The sequence below is a fragment of the Lissotriton helveticus genome, chromosome 6 (genome assembly GCF_964261635.1).
Source record: "Lissotriton helveticus chromosome 6, aLisHel1.1, whole genome shotgun sequence".
Taxonomy (NCBI): Eukaryota; Metazoa; Chordata; class Amphibia; order Caudata; family Salamandridae; genus Lissotriton; species Lissotriton helveticus.
Genome location: NC_136067.1, coordinates 899,523,491 through 899,538,482, shown reverse-complemented (window position 1 = coordinate 899,538,482; position 14,992 = coordinate 899,523,491). Strand labels below are relative to the sequence as shown.

Here is a 14,992-nt window from a genome sequence, read left to right as displayed (position 1 = left end):
TCAATCAATTGATGCCCTTTCCTCTTTCTATGTGTGCTGCACAATGCAGCACATATAAAAAAGGGGACCCATTAGGAGAAAGCGTTGCACCTCCCTAACACCACCCCTGGGATGACGTTAGAATCTGACGCATTCCCAGGTTTATGATTCGTCATAAACCTGGGAATGCCTCAGATTCCATGGGTGTTGCGTGGGATTACCCACAGCAACACCCATGGAATGCCTCTTTCATGTTGTGCTCTGCATGAAAGGAGCACATATTTACAAGGCCATGAAAAGCCACGTAATGTGTCTTTGTGTGGCCTTGTAAATATGCGACTCCGGTGTCGTAAAGCTGCTCCAAGGGGCCTTGTAAATGAGACCCTCAATATAGAGATACAACACAAAAAGATGATGGACGGAATGTTGAACATTGTCAAACATTCACCCCAGTCACAGAGCTGGGTGTAATCCATTGCTATTTTGCTTGCCACGCCCTTCCAGTTTGGACCCAGCCATATGCAAATCAGCCTAGACCCTGTTCCAGCCCGAACTTCCAGGCCAGGTCCTCCCTAGACTGGAGAACAAGCATCTTGAGACCGATTTCAAGGCATCACCCCATATCAGCCAGGTTAGCTTGACCTGGTGCCCCCCCCTCAGCAACCCTCCAACACCTACGGATCATGCCTGCAACCTCTGCATCATACTCGACTCCTCTCTCACCATGAACCAATAGATCAATGCCGTATCTTCCACATGTTCCAAAACTCTCCACATACTCTGCAATTCCTTCAAATGGATCCCCCCAAATCCAGAAAGACTGTCACCCACACACTCATAACCAGCAGACTGGACAACGTGAATGCCCTCTAGGCTGGAATCAATAAATATCTGCTGAAAAAACTCCAGACAATCCAGAACGCTGCAGCCAGACTCATCCTCAGCATCCCACGACAAGATCACATCACCCAGCATCTACGAGACCTCCACTGGATCCCCGTCAAAAAGAGAGACACTTTCAAGCTGCTCACTGGCATCTACAACTCCCTCCACAACACCAGAGCCCAATACCTCAAAGAAAGAATCTCCTTCTACGCCCTAAAAGGAACCTCCGCTCCGCTGAATTTGCCCTGGCCGAAATCCATCGCCTCTGCAGAGCCAGACGGGAGGAAGAGCCTTCACCTACATCACGGCCAAGACCTGGAACAAACTCCTCCTCACCATCAGATGAACCCCCACACTGCAAGTATTCAGGGAGAGCCTCAAGACCTGGCTCTTTGGCTGAATCGGAGCTGCCTGAACTTCCCCCTCGCCCAGTACCGTGAGACCCTCACAGGTGGGTAGTGCGCTTTACAAATCCCTGATTGATTGAATGATTGAGCTTGAAACCGGACCAACGTCTGGTCATACCCTTCCCCCTTAGGGTGAAAATACAACACAAAAAGATGAAAGACAGAGTGATGAATATTGTCAAACATTCACCCCCAGTCACAGATCTGGGTTCAATCCATTGTTTTTTTGCTCACCACACCATTCCAGTTTGGACCCAGCTATATGCAAATCAGCCTTGAGCCTTGTACTTGGGTCCCAGACTCACTGTGACACTGGATGTGGGTCCCAATATAGAGATAGCACTTGGACTGATTAATGGCCATTTTGAAGTTGGAGCTAATGCTGCTTCATCAGCTTTAATGGCAAATCCTATTGTCAGAAAAAAAAATACAGGAGTCTTTCAGGAATAGGAACATGATATAATTTTCCTTTTCTTGAGATTGCAACATGGAAAGGAATCAAAATAAAGAAGGTTGGATATAGCACCATTCATATATAAGTATATAACCATGCTCATGTCTTTGGTGCTACCAGGCTGTTTTTCTAAAAGTTAGTAAATATAGAGGTCAGTGGGATCTGTAAATGAAAGACCAGAGTACAAAGCATTCAACATTAAAGGGACACAGAACATAACTCAATGTAAAGGCCAATTAAGCATCTTTGACTCTCTGGATAGACTTGGGTAAGGAGTTCAAGTCTTACTATGTAGTTATGTTTGAGTCATACTTTCGATTGAAAAGGCATTTTTAATTTTCCCATAACGTTTGACCCTGTAGACAGATGTGCATCACTTGGCAATTGGCGAAATCAACCAGTCCCTGCATGCTAAGTTTACTGATTTCCTATTTTAGATCTCAAAGGAAGATTTGCTGTTATCTATACCCCAAAAGGCTGAATTGGTTTATACCAAACTTTGCATGAAAGGTAAACATTACTCAGAAAGTGTTTTTTTCTGTTTTGTGCTGTATGAGAGCTGAATTATTTTCAACCATATTGAAACTCTTGAGCCAGCTCTGACTCGCACATTTTACATGGTAAATATTTTTTTCACAACCATTTTCAGCCAGCCCCGAATGGCGGTTTATTCCAGGGCAGTTGTCAAAGGTACGCAGACACATGGAAAATCCATAGCACACTTAAAAAAAGTGGCCTTTTCAGAACATGACTTACATGTTGAAGGTGACTTGCAAGCTCGGCAGTTGCCATTTTAGGTGCAGGATGTGATGAACATTTTTTGCCTCACTCACGAGTAGCTTCTGATTCAAACGTTACAGGCACTGTAAAAAAAAGGAACTTTTCTGTATATAATTGGCCCTGGGGAGGTGGTGGTCCGAAGAGCTCTTCGAGGCAAAGGACGGGTGCCCGTGCGTCCCCCCTCCTACATATAACCAAAGTCCTGGGGAGGTGGTGGTCCCTGGGGCACTGTGAATACTAAATTCAAGCATGGAAGACTGGACTTTGTTTTTATTATTCCAATGTTGCCACAAACTCACAAATCTTTTGTAAATCGCAGCAAAATTTAAAAAAATGCTTTGTTAGTGGTGTTGTCCCTAGGGGTCCCCGGCACCAGGGCTAGGGGGTCAGGGTATTCCTACCCTGTCTCCTTTTCTTTATTATTATATTTTTGGTACTTGACTGAGGTTGAGTCCCAAGATGGCTGCCAACACTTCCTGGCTGAAGTGTTGGACGCCATTCAGATATTAGCTCAGGACTGTTGGATCGCCAGAGGATTCCTGCCCTAAATATACAAATTTGGATTTCAGTTAATATGTCAAAAACTACTAAACAGACAGCCACATGCAGCATGCAGCTAGGCGCCCCAGGCAGACCAGTGGCCTGCCAACCCCCGCCTAGACAGGAGGCAAGGCTAGGCGTGCTGGATGGCATACCTCCATGACAGGACCCAGTGAGGGATCCTGCCATGGATTATAAGAGTGGTCTGACCTTGTGGGGGGGACTAAGGAAAGCAGGGCTACCCTGTGACTGCCCCAGCTGCGTCCCGGGGTGTAAGCCGCAGGGCGATTGACTGTCGAGCAACCCTCAGACAGGCATAGCCCCAGGAGGAACCCGGGGTTGCAAGGCGCATTCGAAGTGTTAATGATCAATGTGTCTTGCAATTCACACTAATTTTCGCAGCTAGCTGAGTTCTTCATCAACGCTTGAGCACCGGAGGGGCTGGAGGTAGGCGATTCCATCCATCTGACACCAGGGTGGCGAGACATTCCAGCGCCCCTTTCAAGGCTTTCCCACTGGGAGTCAGACTGCACAATTCGAAAAGCGTTACCAGGCGCTCGGCCCAGGAGTCCCCAACCCCAGCCACGGGTGAGGGGGACTCCTGGAGTGACAGGAGCAGGCAGCCCCACTGCCACAGGTCTCTCCCAGAGGACCGAGAGGGACTGTGCGAGTCTTCAAACCCTCAGCCCGGCCCCACTGGACCAGAATCAAAAAGGTGCATGTGAACGAGGAAGGGTCAACCCTCCTGCATGTCAGCCATCCATTACCGGGCTTGACTCCTGCCACGTCGAGAGTTCCTGGCTCAGGCGGTAGCCCCAAGCCTTGCCACCCGGCTGGTGGGTAGCCCACCCCCCCTTGTCCAGGTCAGAGGCTCCTGAAGAGAAGAGCTGGGCAGCTCCTCATCCCGCATCACTCCCATGGAGAGGAGCCAGGGTGCCCTTGCAGGGCCTGGCTCCTTCTCTTCCAGGTTGCCCTGTTGCACGAGAAGGGCTGCTTCTTGGTCTCCTAAAGCACAGTCGGGCCAGGCATTGGGTATGGGACGGCCCAGGGTGGCAGGGCCATAAGGGGGGTGGGTCAAGCCCAAGGAGGAACTTCCATTTATTTTTCCTCACTGCTGGGTCGTGCTGGGTAATTACGGGTTCCTTCTCAGGAGGACCTACCACTGTGCCCCTCCCGAAGGGACAGTGGTCGGGCCGCTGTGCGTTGGTCGGTAGGGTCCTCCCTGGGTGAAGGAGCCCGCCGAGGACTGGTCCTCACCCAAGCGCCCTGTGCGGCTGCTGACCGCTCTGCCGGCCAGGGCTCACAAGGGCAGGGCCCTGTGCATAAGGTGTGTGCGCATGTTGCACCTGTGAGGCAGCCGAGGGTTTCGCTCAGGCCGCTCCGCCTTTAATGATCCTTCCGCAGGTTCACCTAGGGAAACATTGTTACAACTTTTACTTTCCTGAGATAGTCAAGTTGATTGTCTTCTCGGCGCTCCACTAGGGTTGTTGCCGACCCCGGGGGGGCCAATCCAAGGATGTCACTAAACCATCCAATTGGTAGTTGCAATAGGTGGTGTGTACACAGGGCAGGGACTTAATCGACGTGAGCTTATCACCCGCACGTACAGGAAATTCATCGTTCAAGGGAAATAATTGCAATCCCAAATCCCTATCACAAACGGGGTTCAGTGGGTGAACCACACCTGTCCGTGAAGGGTGGATACACGCTGATCTGTTCAGTGTAGCGTGTGTGCAGGCCCGGACATCTAAGGGCAGCACAGACCTGTTATTGCTCAATCTCTTGTGGCTGAATGCCACTTGTCCCTCTAAGAATTCGAATGCCGACCGCTGAGGGTCGCGTAACTAGTTAGCATGAAGGAATCTCATTCATTACCGGAATTAAACAGACAAATTGCTCCACCAATCAAGAACGGCCATGCACCACCACCCACAGCATCGAGAAAGAGCTATAAATCTGTCAATCCTTTCCGTATCCAGGCCAGGTGAGGTTTCATGTGTTGAATCAAATTCAAACGCATGCCCCACTCCTGGTGGTGCCCTTCTGTCAATTCCTATAATTTTCAGCTTTGTAACCATACTCCACCGGAACTCAAAGACTTTGGTTTACCGGAAGCTGTTCATGGGAATAACACTGCCAGATTGCTAGTCGGCATAGTTTATGGTCAGAACTACGACATTATCTGATCGTCTTTGAACCTCCAACTTTCGTTCTTGATTAATGAAAACATTCTTGGAAAATGCTTTCGCTTTGGTACATCCTGCACCGGTCCAAGAATTTCACCTTAATGAAGAAGGGCAGTGCTTTCCCCTAAATGACCAGTTTGCATGCCCCCAAAAATGTTTTGTAGTAAGGAGCGTAGCAACGAGTGGTGCAACCAGTGCAATGCACTTGGGCCTGGAGTTCAGAGAGGGCCCAACTACAACAGCCCCTTGAGCCCTGTGAAGACACCTAAATACCCATGCTAAAATGCAGAAGCTGAACGAGCAATATAGATGACTTTAGACTTTGCTTTTATCTTGTGACATTTGCTGTGTGTTAAAAGACGGAGGTCAATTCTCAGTATAGACCTCTGACAAACTGCTGCTTTAACATGGAGACTGGTGTTTACCTGTATTTCTCTTACTGTAAAGATGTGTGGATTTTGTAAAGTGTACTTCAGGGAAATCTTGCTGGTGTGAAATTAAAGGCTATAGGCTTTCTCTTCTTCTTACACACAACAAACTTGAAATATCTACAAATCAACTGTGCAAATATTTTAAAATAAATAAGCAGGAAAATACAAATTAAATGCTTTTTTCTAAGTCTAAAGTGTGATGGATAAAATATGTTAAATGGGCCAAATACATTTCAAGACACTTTACTTGGTGATGTGCAAATGACAAATATTAACTGACACACATTGGCCCTGATTCACAAAGGTAAACATATACTGTGTATAAGTTTATTCTTTCTCAGAATTCTTAAACCTGCTTTTTAATAGTAACTGTACGCCTGTGGAGACTCAGGAGTCGAGAGGGAGAACACTGCACATACAAAGATAGGCTTGTTCCATGGCTTTTGAGGAAGCTTGCACTTGCTGTCCATACAGTACCACACTTGTTCCATATCTTTGAAGCAGGTTTGCACTGGCCCTGATTACTAACCCTGAGTGTAAAACTCGGCCCTGCTCACGGAGTTTACAGATTTTTGGCAACTCCGCGTTGAATGCGGAGTTACCGAAAACTCTGCGCTCTGCACCGGAGCTGAGTTTTTTTTGTGTTTGCACTAACCCTGGGCGTAGTTCGCGAAGTATCGGTATGCGTAGCTACGCGAAGTGCACTTTGCACTACGCGAACTACGCCTAGCACTACGTGAACTGCGTAGTACCCTGTTCGCACTGTGCAAGATGCCCTTATCAATGATTGCACAGTGCGGACAAGCATCCGGCACTGTGCAATCACTGAAAATGGCATCTTGCACAGTGTGAGCTGTAGTTTTCTGCCGCTCGAGGAGATTTTTACTTGAGCGCCAGCTTTCTTAACGCGGACTGGTAGTTTCTCATCGCGAGCTATCACGAGCATACGCGATCACGAGCAATGAGAAACCTTACCTCCCCGCGTTGAGAATCTCCCCGGGAGATTTATTTTCCACGCTCGTGATCGGCAACTTGATGTTGCTGATCGCGAACGAGGAAAAAGTATCGCCAGGATGTAATTTTGCTTGCTTGAGGCCGCCAACTTGACGTTGAGGACCGCGAGCAAGCACTACACTACGCTACGCGTGTTCGCACTGTGCTACATGCAGTACGCGTAGTGCGAAGTTGCACAAACTTCGCAAACTACGCGAGCGTAGCGTAGTGCTTTGCCCAGGCCTAGTGTGCATGTTCAAAATGAGTTTTCGCAGGAGCATCTTACCGGGATGGCTGCGATCACCGACGATATTTTCCATCCATTGACGAGCGCCACGAGATTTGGTAGCTGGTAGCACAGTCTCGCAAGAGTGTGCGATCGCGAACACATCATTTGGGCGCGTCATCAGACTTCCGGCGAAAGTTTCGTGAAGATCGCAATCCGGAACATGCAGAATTTACAATGTGGAGAAGTATTTCTCTCGAGCAGCATCAAAACCTTCTCTAAATGATGATTTGAATTAAAAAACTCAGATTGACATTTGGCTGTACTTTTTTGTGCAAGGAGTCCTTTTTTAAAAAAACTATTTTTTCAGAGGAAGGAACTGCCCCAGTATCTCCATCTTCCTGTTTTTGTCCTGCAGGCTCCTCCCAGTGCTTTGTCCATCTCTTGTTCACTTTTCATTTGGATTGGAAGCTGGAAGGATCCCTCTTTGTGTCTGCTGCATCATATATCATTGGATTTGAGGACCTTTCGATTTGAGATTTCACAAGTAAGTTGGAAAATTGGTGTTGTTTGTTTGATTGGAGCATTGCACCTACATTTTTTGTACTTTTTATTGTTTTTTATGTATTGTGGTGGGTGGCTGTAGTTTCAGTAGGGGCCTAGTTGTTTCTTTATATGTAATTTGTCCTGTAGTTTTCTTTTATGAAGGAAACATGTTGCAAAGTTCACTACATTTTCTCCAACTTTTGAAATCGATTTGCAATATTATTTATTTAATTCACTAGCCCAGTAGTCTGCCAATAGGCCTTTCAGCCAGTAGGCCCTGAGCTACTCATGGGTGCATGAAACAACCGTTTCTGTGGTGTATGTTGAATTTAAACATCCTTTAGGGCATGGATGGCATTGGATTGAAATGCAAAATGTGTTTTTTGTTTTTTTTTCCCACTTTTTTCATGTGGGTTAAATAAATGCCTTTGTTGGATGTGTGTGGTTATTATGTAACTTGCAAACCCTTTTCAGTCCTGTGGATTTTCATTTTTGACATTGTTGCATTAAAGCTGTGTTGTTTAGCATGCCTCCTTTGTCTGGCCATTGTGAGAGTGTATTTGTTTGTAATAGTGGGCCAGCATTTGCCTTGGCTGAGCCTCTCCATGTGACCTGAGGCTATTTTGTAAAGTCTGTGTCCATATTAGGCCTGCTTGAGTTCATTGTTTTCCAGGCCTCCTGATTGTTGTTGTTGTTGTGAGTGACCATGTGGCTGGTGCACATTTTGTGGTGGGGTAGTGCTATTGCCACAGACCTGCATGTCTTCTTTCCTTTGTTTCTCTTGGCTTATTGCTTCTTGTTGTGGCCTGCCTGGTCATGTGGCTGGCTGCCATTTTGTGAAGGCAGGAAGTGTGATTTTGCCATAGGTCTGTATTATCTGTATTCCCTTTCTTTTTGTTGTGTGGACTGGCTATGCAACTGGTGACCATTTTGTGAAGGAAGCTAGTGTGCTTCTGCATTAGGCCTGCACGTCTTTCTCTTTCTTTTCTTTCTCTTGGCTCATTGTGTCTATCCATTGTCATATGCAGCTCCCTGAATTCTGAATCCCACGTAATGCACAATGCCAAACAGCGTCCCATTACATTTGTATTTTTGTTGTTCTTCTTCTTTCCTATCCTTCCTCAGTGTACTGTACACTAATACACTAAACATGAAAGGCCTTGTTTTTGTCAGTCTCAAAAATGTCTAAACTGTATTGTTATTTTTTTTATAACTGAGGTAATACATTAAAAAATAATATTAATAAGTGTGACCACACACAAAGTGATCTATTATATTTTTTTGTTTGCATTAGTAGTAATTGAACCACAACAATGAATACCATGTTTCACTGATGTTCTTTTTGCTTCTTTGCTTTTATGTGCACAAAAGAGGAGGAGGTGTCATCACCCATTGTACTGCCAGACAGAAGTCCTGCTGCACAGGACGTCATGTGACGTGTGACCACAGACATCTCTTTAACTTGTGCCACTGCATGCTGCTGACATCTGAAGAAGATGGCCCCAAAGAAAGGTACCTCGTCCTCCAGTACCAAGAAAGTTGCCAGTGAGAAGAAGGAACTGCCACTTACCAAGACTTGTGTGCCACCCAAGATCATTTTTGGGAAACCAACAATTGCGCCTGCAGCAGTGTTGTCCGAGGAGGAAGCTGAGAGCAGCAACCCCGCATCAGTGGACCCACCCCACTAACCTAGGCCCAAGCACATGTGTGTTGCAGAGGCAGCCAGTCTAATCACGACAACGCCGACGAGCAGTGATGTTAAATTGACTTATCGTTATCGCAAAGTAGTACCCAATCAATGCAGATAACTGAGATAAGTGGGCAACAACAGCAGCAACTGCCCCAAATAGTAGTTGTTCCTCCCTTAGTAGGGGCAGGTCAGGAGATAGAATTTCTTGCAGAGGAAAAGGACCAAGCCACTCTTTCTGAAGATCCATTGTCTTCCGGATCCCCAGCAAGGAAAAGGAGTGTTAGTCCTTCAACTTCTTCTGCAAGCCCCCCTTCTGATGATCTAGACGCCATTGGATACCACCACCTCAGCCTGAGAGTAAGACACTCCATAAGCCAAGGCTAGGGAAAAGGAAGGTTCCAGAAAGCCTTAGAGTTATGAAAGTAGATGTAGAAGAGGAGGATGATGACCAGCCAGTCATCATCATGGACATTAGTCCCGCCCCAGTGGAAACCGACATTACCCCATCCCAACTTGCTGTGGCACGGATACCACCAACACAGATCATACCACCAACACCACCTCCAGCTTCCATATTTCACAGGCAGCCACGTGCATCCAGGACAAGTACCACCTCAGTCGAAGTAGGTATTGCAGAGAGTCAAACTTCACGCCCACCTACCAGTTTATCCGGCAAGTGGCACCAGCAGCAGCGACAGAAAGTGGACCTCCCCAGTTTGGGACTTTTTTTTTGGTTAGCATGAAGAAGGAGAACATTGCTATATGCTCCATTTGTGGACAAGGTGTTAGTCGAGTTGAGCTTGGTACAAACTATGGTACCGGAGGCCCAACAACCCATCTGAAAAAACATCACTTGATCCACTGGGAGGCGCACCTTAGCGGCCAAAAAACTGTTCCCATTGCTGTTGGTGGGGATGAAGAAGTAGATTGCGGTGGAAGGTGAACAAGAGGAAGACATTTTATCTGGTACACAAAGTAGACCTGTCCCCAGCAGTGCAGTGGTACCGCTCACATCCTCATTAGCAACATCGTAGTGGCACAAGAGTAAAAGTCAGGCTGAGAGTGATACACCAAGGGGTCCCAGGCAAGAGAGCACCGCAACAAAAAAACATGTGTTGAGCCTAACAACATCTGGCGTCAAGAAGTCACCTGCATCAGTGGCACCAGAAAAGAAAAAAATCCAGCCTACCATTCTCAGCATATTTAGGTCGGAGGGCAGTATGAACGCAACCACCGAACGGCACGTTTGTACAATGCGAAGCTGGCTAAAATGTTAGCTCTGGACCTCCTCCCCTTTTCTTTTGTGGAAGAGGTGGGTTTTCTTGAATTTGTGCAGCCATCTGCCCAAAATGGAAGGTTCCCAGCAGGTCCTATTTCGCCAGAGTTGCTGTTCCAGCACTACATCACAACATGCTGGAATTGATTAGACAAGCTTTGCAGATGAATGCTGTTCACACTATCCACTTGACAACAGACATGTGGACCAGTTGCCAAGCCACTGATTACATGTGCATCTCTGTACACTGGATCTCTTTTGTGGGGGTAGAGAAAAGAAATCTGCAGCAAGTGTTGTTGACACTGCTGAGATTTTTAATGCCACTCTGAAACATGCAACTGTAGCCATGTTCGTCATAGAGAAATGTACAAATGAAAGGGATCTCGCACAGCTGGTTAAATCCAAAGAGTAGTCTGTTGTGAGGAATTGTAGTGTGCAATCGGGGAAACACTGTCTGGCCGAGCAGTGTCGCAAAGTGAACACTAGAGAGTAGCTCTCCCGCCTAGGGAGAGGACGCCCCTATGCACAACTGTGGGTGGACCAATAGGTCTGATTCAATACATCCAATTATTCACAAAAACGGTATTCAAATCGGAGGTATTTTCATGTTTCCAATTTTATTGGATAAAGTTTTAAAGATGCAATCGTGTATATGCTGTAAATCAAAACTGGTGATCCGAAGCGACATACATAATTCAAGGTGTGTTCATTATCACACAACCCAATGCATTTCGGGCGGAGCCCATCGTCAGGGGGTTACTCTACAACAAAAACAAAATAACCGGCTGTAGTCATATGGTAGAAAAACTGATAGAAAAATAATGACGGTCAACAACAAGAAACGCGGAGCATGCAGCATGGTGAGTAACGAAACTAAGTGATCATGCAAGGAAAAGACCGTTAGTGAGTGACAATATTCGAAATAATAAACCCAAGTGTCTCCGAGTAATGAGACAACGTGAACTGCAAAAATTGGTGCCTAGAACAGTAAACGCCTTTACCAAGTGTCCATCCTGTTACACAAACGAAGTTACATGGTGTCTAACATCCAGCGGGTTTCCCCACGTGAGCGTGCATCTGAGAAATAATAACTCGACTAGAGTGCCCAAAGGCGTGCGTCCCGGAGCCGGGTACTTACTTGTGTGATAATAACCAGCGGACTCGTAGGAGTTCCGTGGGGGTGACAGCGCGGTGTGCAAAGCTGGGAATACAAGTAATGTGTGCTAAAAAGCGAGATAGGACTAAACGGCCCGTAGGGTCAGGGTGAAAGAGTAACGTGAGCGCCATGATGTAGAGGATAAAGTCACAGGCGAGGAACATGAAAACATAGAAAAGCATCATCATGTATCAAAATTATATTCAAGTGAACCATTATAAAAACAAAAGCATAAATTTATAAATAGCACAAAAATTCAATGCGGTCATTGAGCCCCAAGGGCGCCATCGTGGACAAATAACGAATCCAAAAGTTCTCCCTTTTAAGTAACAAGTTCTTGTTATTCACGGTGATAGGTACTTGTTCCAGTATCTGATATTTCAGTTGGGCCACTGAATGTCTATTTTCCAGAAAGTGGGTGGCAACCGTAGATTTTAGATTCCCAGTACGGATGTTGCTCTTATGTTCTAAGATCCTGGTGCGGATCTTGCGTTCAGTATGTCCCACATAGCATTTGCCACAAGGGCATTTCAATACATATATGACATTCTTGCTGTTGCACGTAGCATTGACTCTTAATTTTATGGGGTGGCCTTTCATAGGATGGTTGATCTGGTTGCCTGCGATACAGTTATTGCAAATACTGCAATTGTGACATGGTTTGAGACCGGTGTATATAACCTTAGACTTGGGTCCACTGGTGTTATTCAAAAACTCTTTAATGTTCTTACCCCTGGTAAATGCGAAGATGGGTGTTTCATTGAATAAACCTTTGAAATCAGCTTCCATGGTCAAAATGGGCCAATGTTTCCGAATGATTTTTTGGAATTGTGCAGATGCTTTAGAGTACTTGGAAACGACCACTAGACGGTCGGATGGTGTCTTTTGTCTGGGAAGGAGCAAGGATGCTCTGGTACATTTCTCACTTCTTTCCATGGCCAAGTCCAGTATAGGTGTGGGGTAACCACGAGCTTTCAACCGTTCCAAAACTGTTTGGATTTGAACTTTGCTCTCATCAGGTTTTGACACAATTCTTTTAACCCGTAGAATCTGGGCGTACGGTAGGTTGTTTTTTAATCCCATGCGGTGGAAGCTTTGATAGTGGAGGATTGAATTTCTGTCGGTCGGTTTCCTGAAGATGGATGTGGACCAATCTCCCGGTTCTCTTAATATTTTCACGTCCAAATAATGGGCGCAGGATGTGCTGTAATCCCATGTGAACTGTATCCGTTGTGTAACCTGATTCCAGGTGTTGAGAAAGGTGACCAAGGTTTCAACAGTGCCTGCCCATAAAAGAAAAATGTCGTCAATATATCTGAGGTATAACCGGCCGTTTTCCTGCCAGTTTGCGGAACTTAGGATGTGGGTCTCTTCAAATACTCGCATGAAAATGTTAGCGTAGCAGGGAGCCGCCGAATTTCCCATGGCCGTACCTGTAAGCTGTAAGTACCATTTATCAAAGATAGTGAAGTAGCTGTGGTATAATGTGAACAGAGTGAGTTCCATCAGGAATACTTTTAGGTCATGGTCAATGTTCGATTGAGCCAGTGTTTCTTCGATGGCTTCTATCCCTCCATCATGAGGGATCGAAGTGTATAAGGAACTGACGTCCACAGTACACATGATGAGGTTGGCGTCTTTGAGATGAGTCATAACTGGTTCCAATTTTAGTAGGAAGTCGGTGGTATCTTTGACGTATGAGTTGGATGTAGCAACGAATGGTTGAAAATATTTGTCCAAGAATTTCCCTACGTTCTCATGGATGCTTGTTCTGGTCGACACAATGGGTCGAAAAGGAGGATTGGTAGGGTGTTTATGGAGTTTAGGCAACATGTACAATGTCGGAGGTTTGGGATTTGTGGGTGTGAGATACCTCTTCGTTCTCTCATTGATGGTCCCGTTATCGAAGGCTTTATTGATGATGGTAATCAGGTCTTTGGTGTATTCCGGGGTGGGATCCCCCGGGAGTATCCCATAGGTGTTGGTGTCTCCAATATGTTCAATGACTTTTTGTTCATAAAAGGAGGTGTCCATGATGACCAGGGCGCCTCCTTTGTCGGCATTGTGACAAATGATGTTAGGATTGTCCGCAATTTTTTGCAAGATGTTTCTCTCCTTGCGAGTCAAGTTACTCCGTGTTGCAGGTTGTAAGAAAGGTAGATTCAATATATCTTGCTTCACCAAGTTCTCGAAGGCATCGATGATTTTATGGCTTTGTGGGGCCAAGAATGTGCTGTGAGGTCGTAGGCCTCTGAGCATATCTTCCTCCTGGATGGTATTCGGACAGATATTTTGAAAATAATGTTTCAGACGGATGTTGCGGATTAATTTAAATGTGCTCACTTCGAGTTCCAATGTGTTGGTGCCCGTGGTGGGAACAAAGGACTGACCTTTTTGTAGTGTATTGATTTCTTCCTTTGACATGGTTGTGGAAGATATATTGATGACCAAGTTCTCATCAGTGGTCAACGTCTTCCTTTCGGTTTCTTGTTTTTTGGAGGTGGAGTTTTTTCTCGTTCCTCAACTGGTTTTTCCCTTCCGGGATCTTTTTGTAGGCTGGTACCTGGCTCTAAAAAAGGAACCGCAGGGTCGTTGGAGGTGCTTGGAGTCTGGACATCAGTGTCTGGTCTTGCCGATGTAGGCCTTGTTCTTTGATCATCTTCAGAGGAGGAGGTTTCGTTGGCGGAATAAGGATTATAAGGTTTGTTGGTGCGGCGGCGGGCGTATACCTTGGCCCAGGTGTAGACCTCGCCGAGTTTATAATCGATGGTATCTCGCTTAAACTTTCTCAATTTTCTCTCTTGTGTTTCCCGTACATGTTTGTCTAATTGTATATCTATGTCATCTAACATTTTGTCAAGTTCTTCTTTGGTCAGGGCATCGTTGAGTTCCTTTCTCACGCTAGTGATTTCTTGGGTGAGTTCTTCTAAGGTTTTTGCCAATTCTTCCACTATCAATAAAATCAGGTAGAGGGAACATTTGTTCAGGATAGAGTACCAACGTTCTACGAACTTGGTGTTGTTTTTGCACAGGAGTGGTTTTAAAGGGACCCGTAGGCCACGAGGGATTCGTTGGACACGATGGTACCGGATGAGGGTGCTCGCATGAAGTTTTTGGTTTGATTGTTTTTTGAGCAAGTAGAGTAACTGACGCAGATTGCTCTCTACACTGCGGGTGTTGCCAGTGGAGATGATGTCGTCCTGAATCATGCCATAGATCTTATCAGCGTCATCTGGAGTGTAAGCAAAAGTGCTGGCTTTTTGGATTCGTTATTTGTCCACGATGGCGCCCTTGGGGCTCAATGACCGCATTGAATTTTTGTGCTATTTATAAATTTATGCTTTTGTTTTTATAATGGTTCACTTGAATATAATTTTGATACATGATGATGCTTTTCTATGTTTTCATGTTCCTCGCCTGTGACTTTATCCTCTACATCATGG

At 45.9% G+C, this 14,992-nt stretch overlaps 2 pseudogenes; both read right to left on the bottom strand.

Moving 5' to 3' along the window:
- Positions 1 to 3,345: 3,345 nt before the first annotated feature.
- Positions 3,346 to 3,476, bottom strand: LOC144764659 (5.8S ribosomal RNA; annotated as a pseudogene).
- Positions 3,477 to 4,432: 956 nt separating this feature from the next.
- Positions 4,433 to 5,827, bottom strand: LOC144765537 (18S ribosomal RNA; annotated as a pseudogene).
- Between the last annotated feature and the right edge of the window lie 9,165 nt (positions 5,828 to 14,992).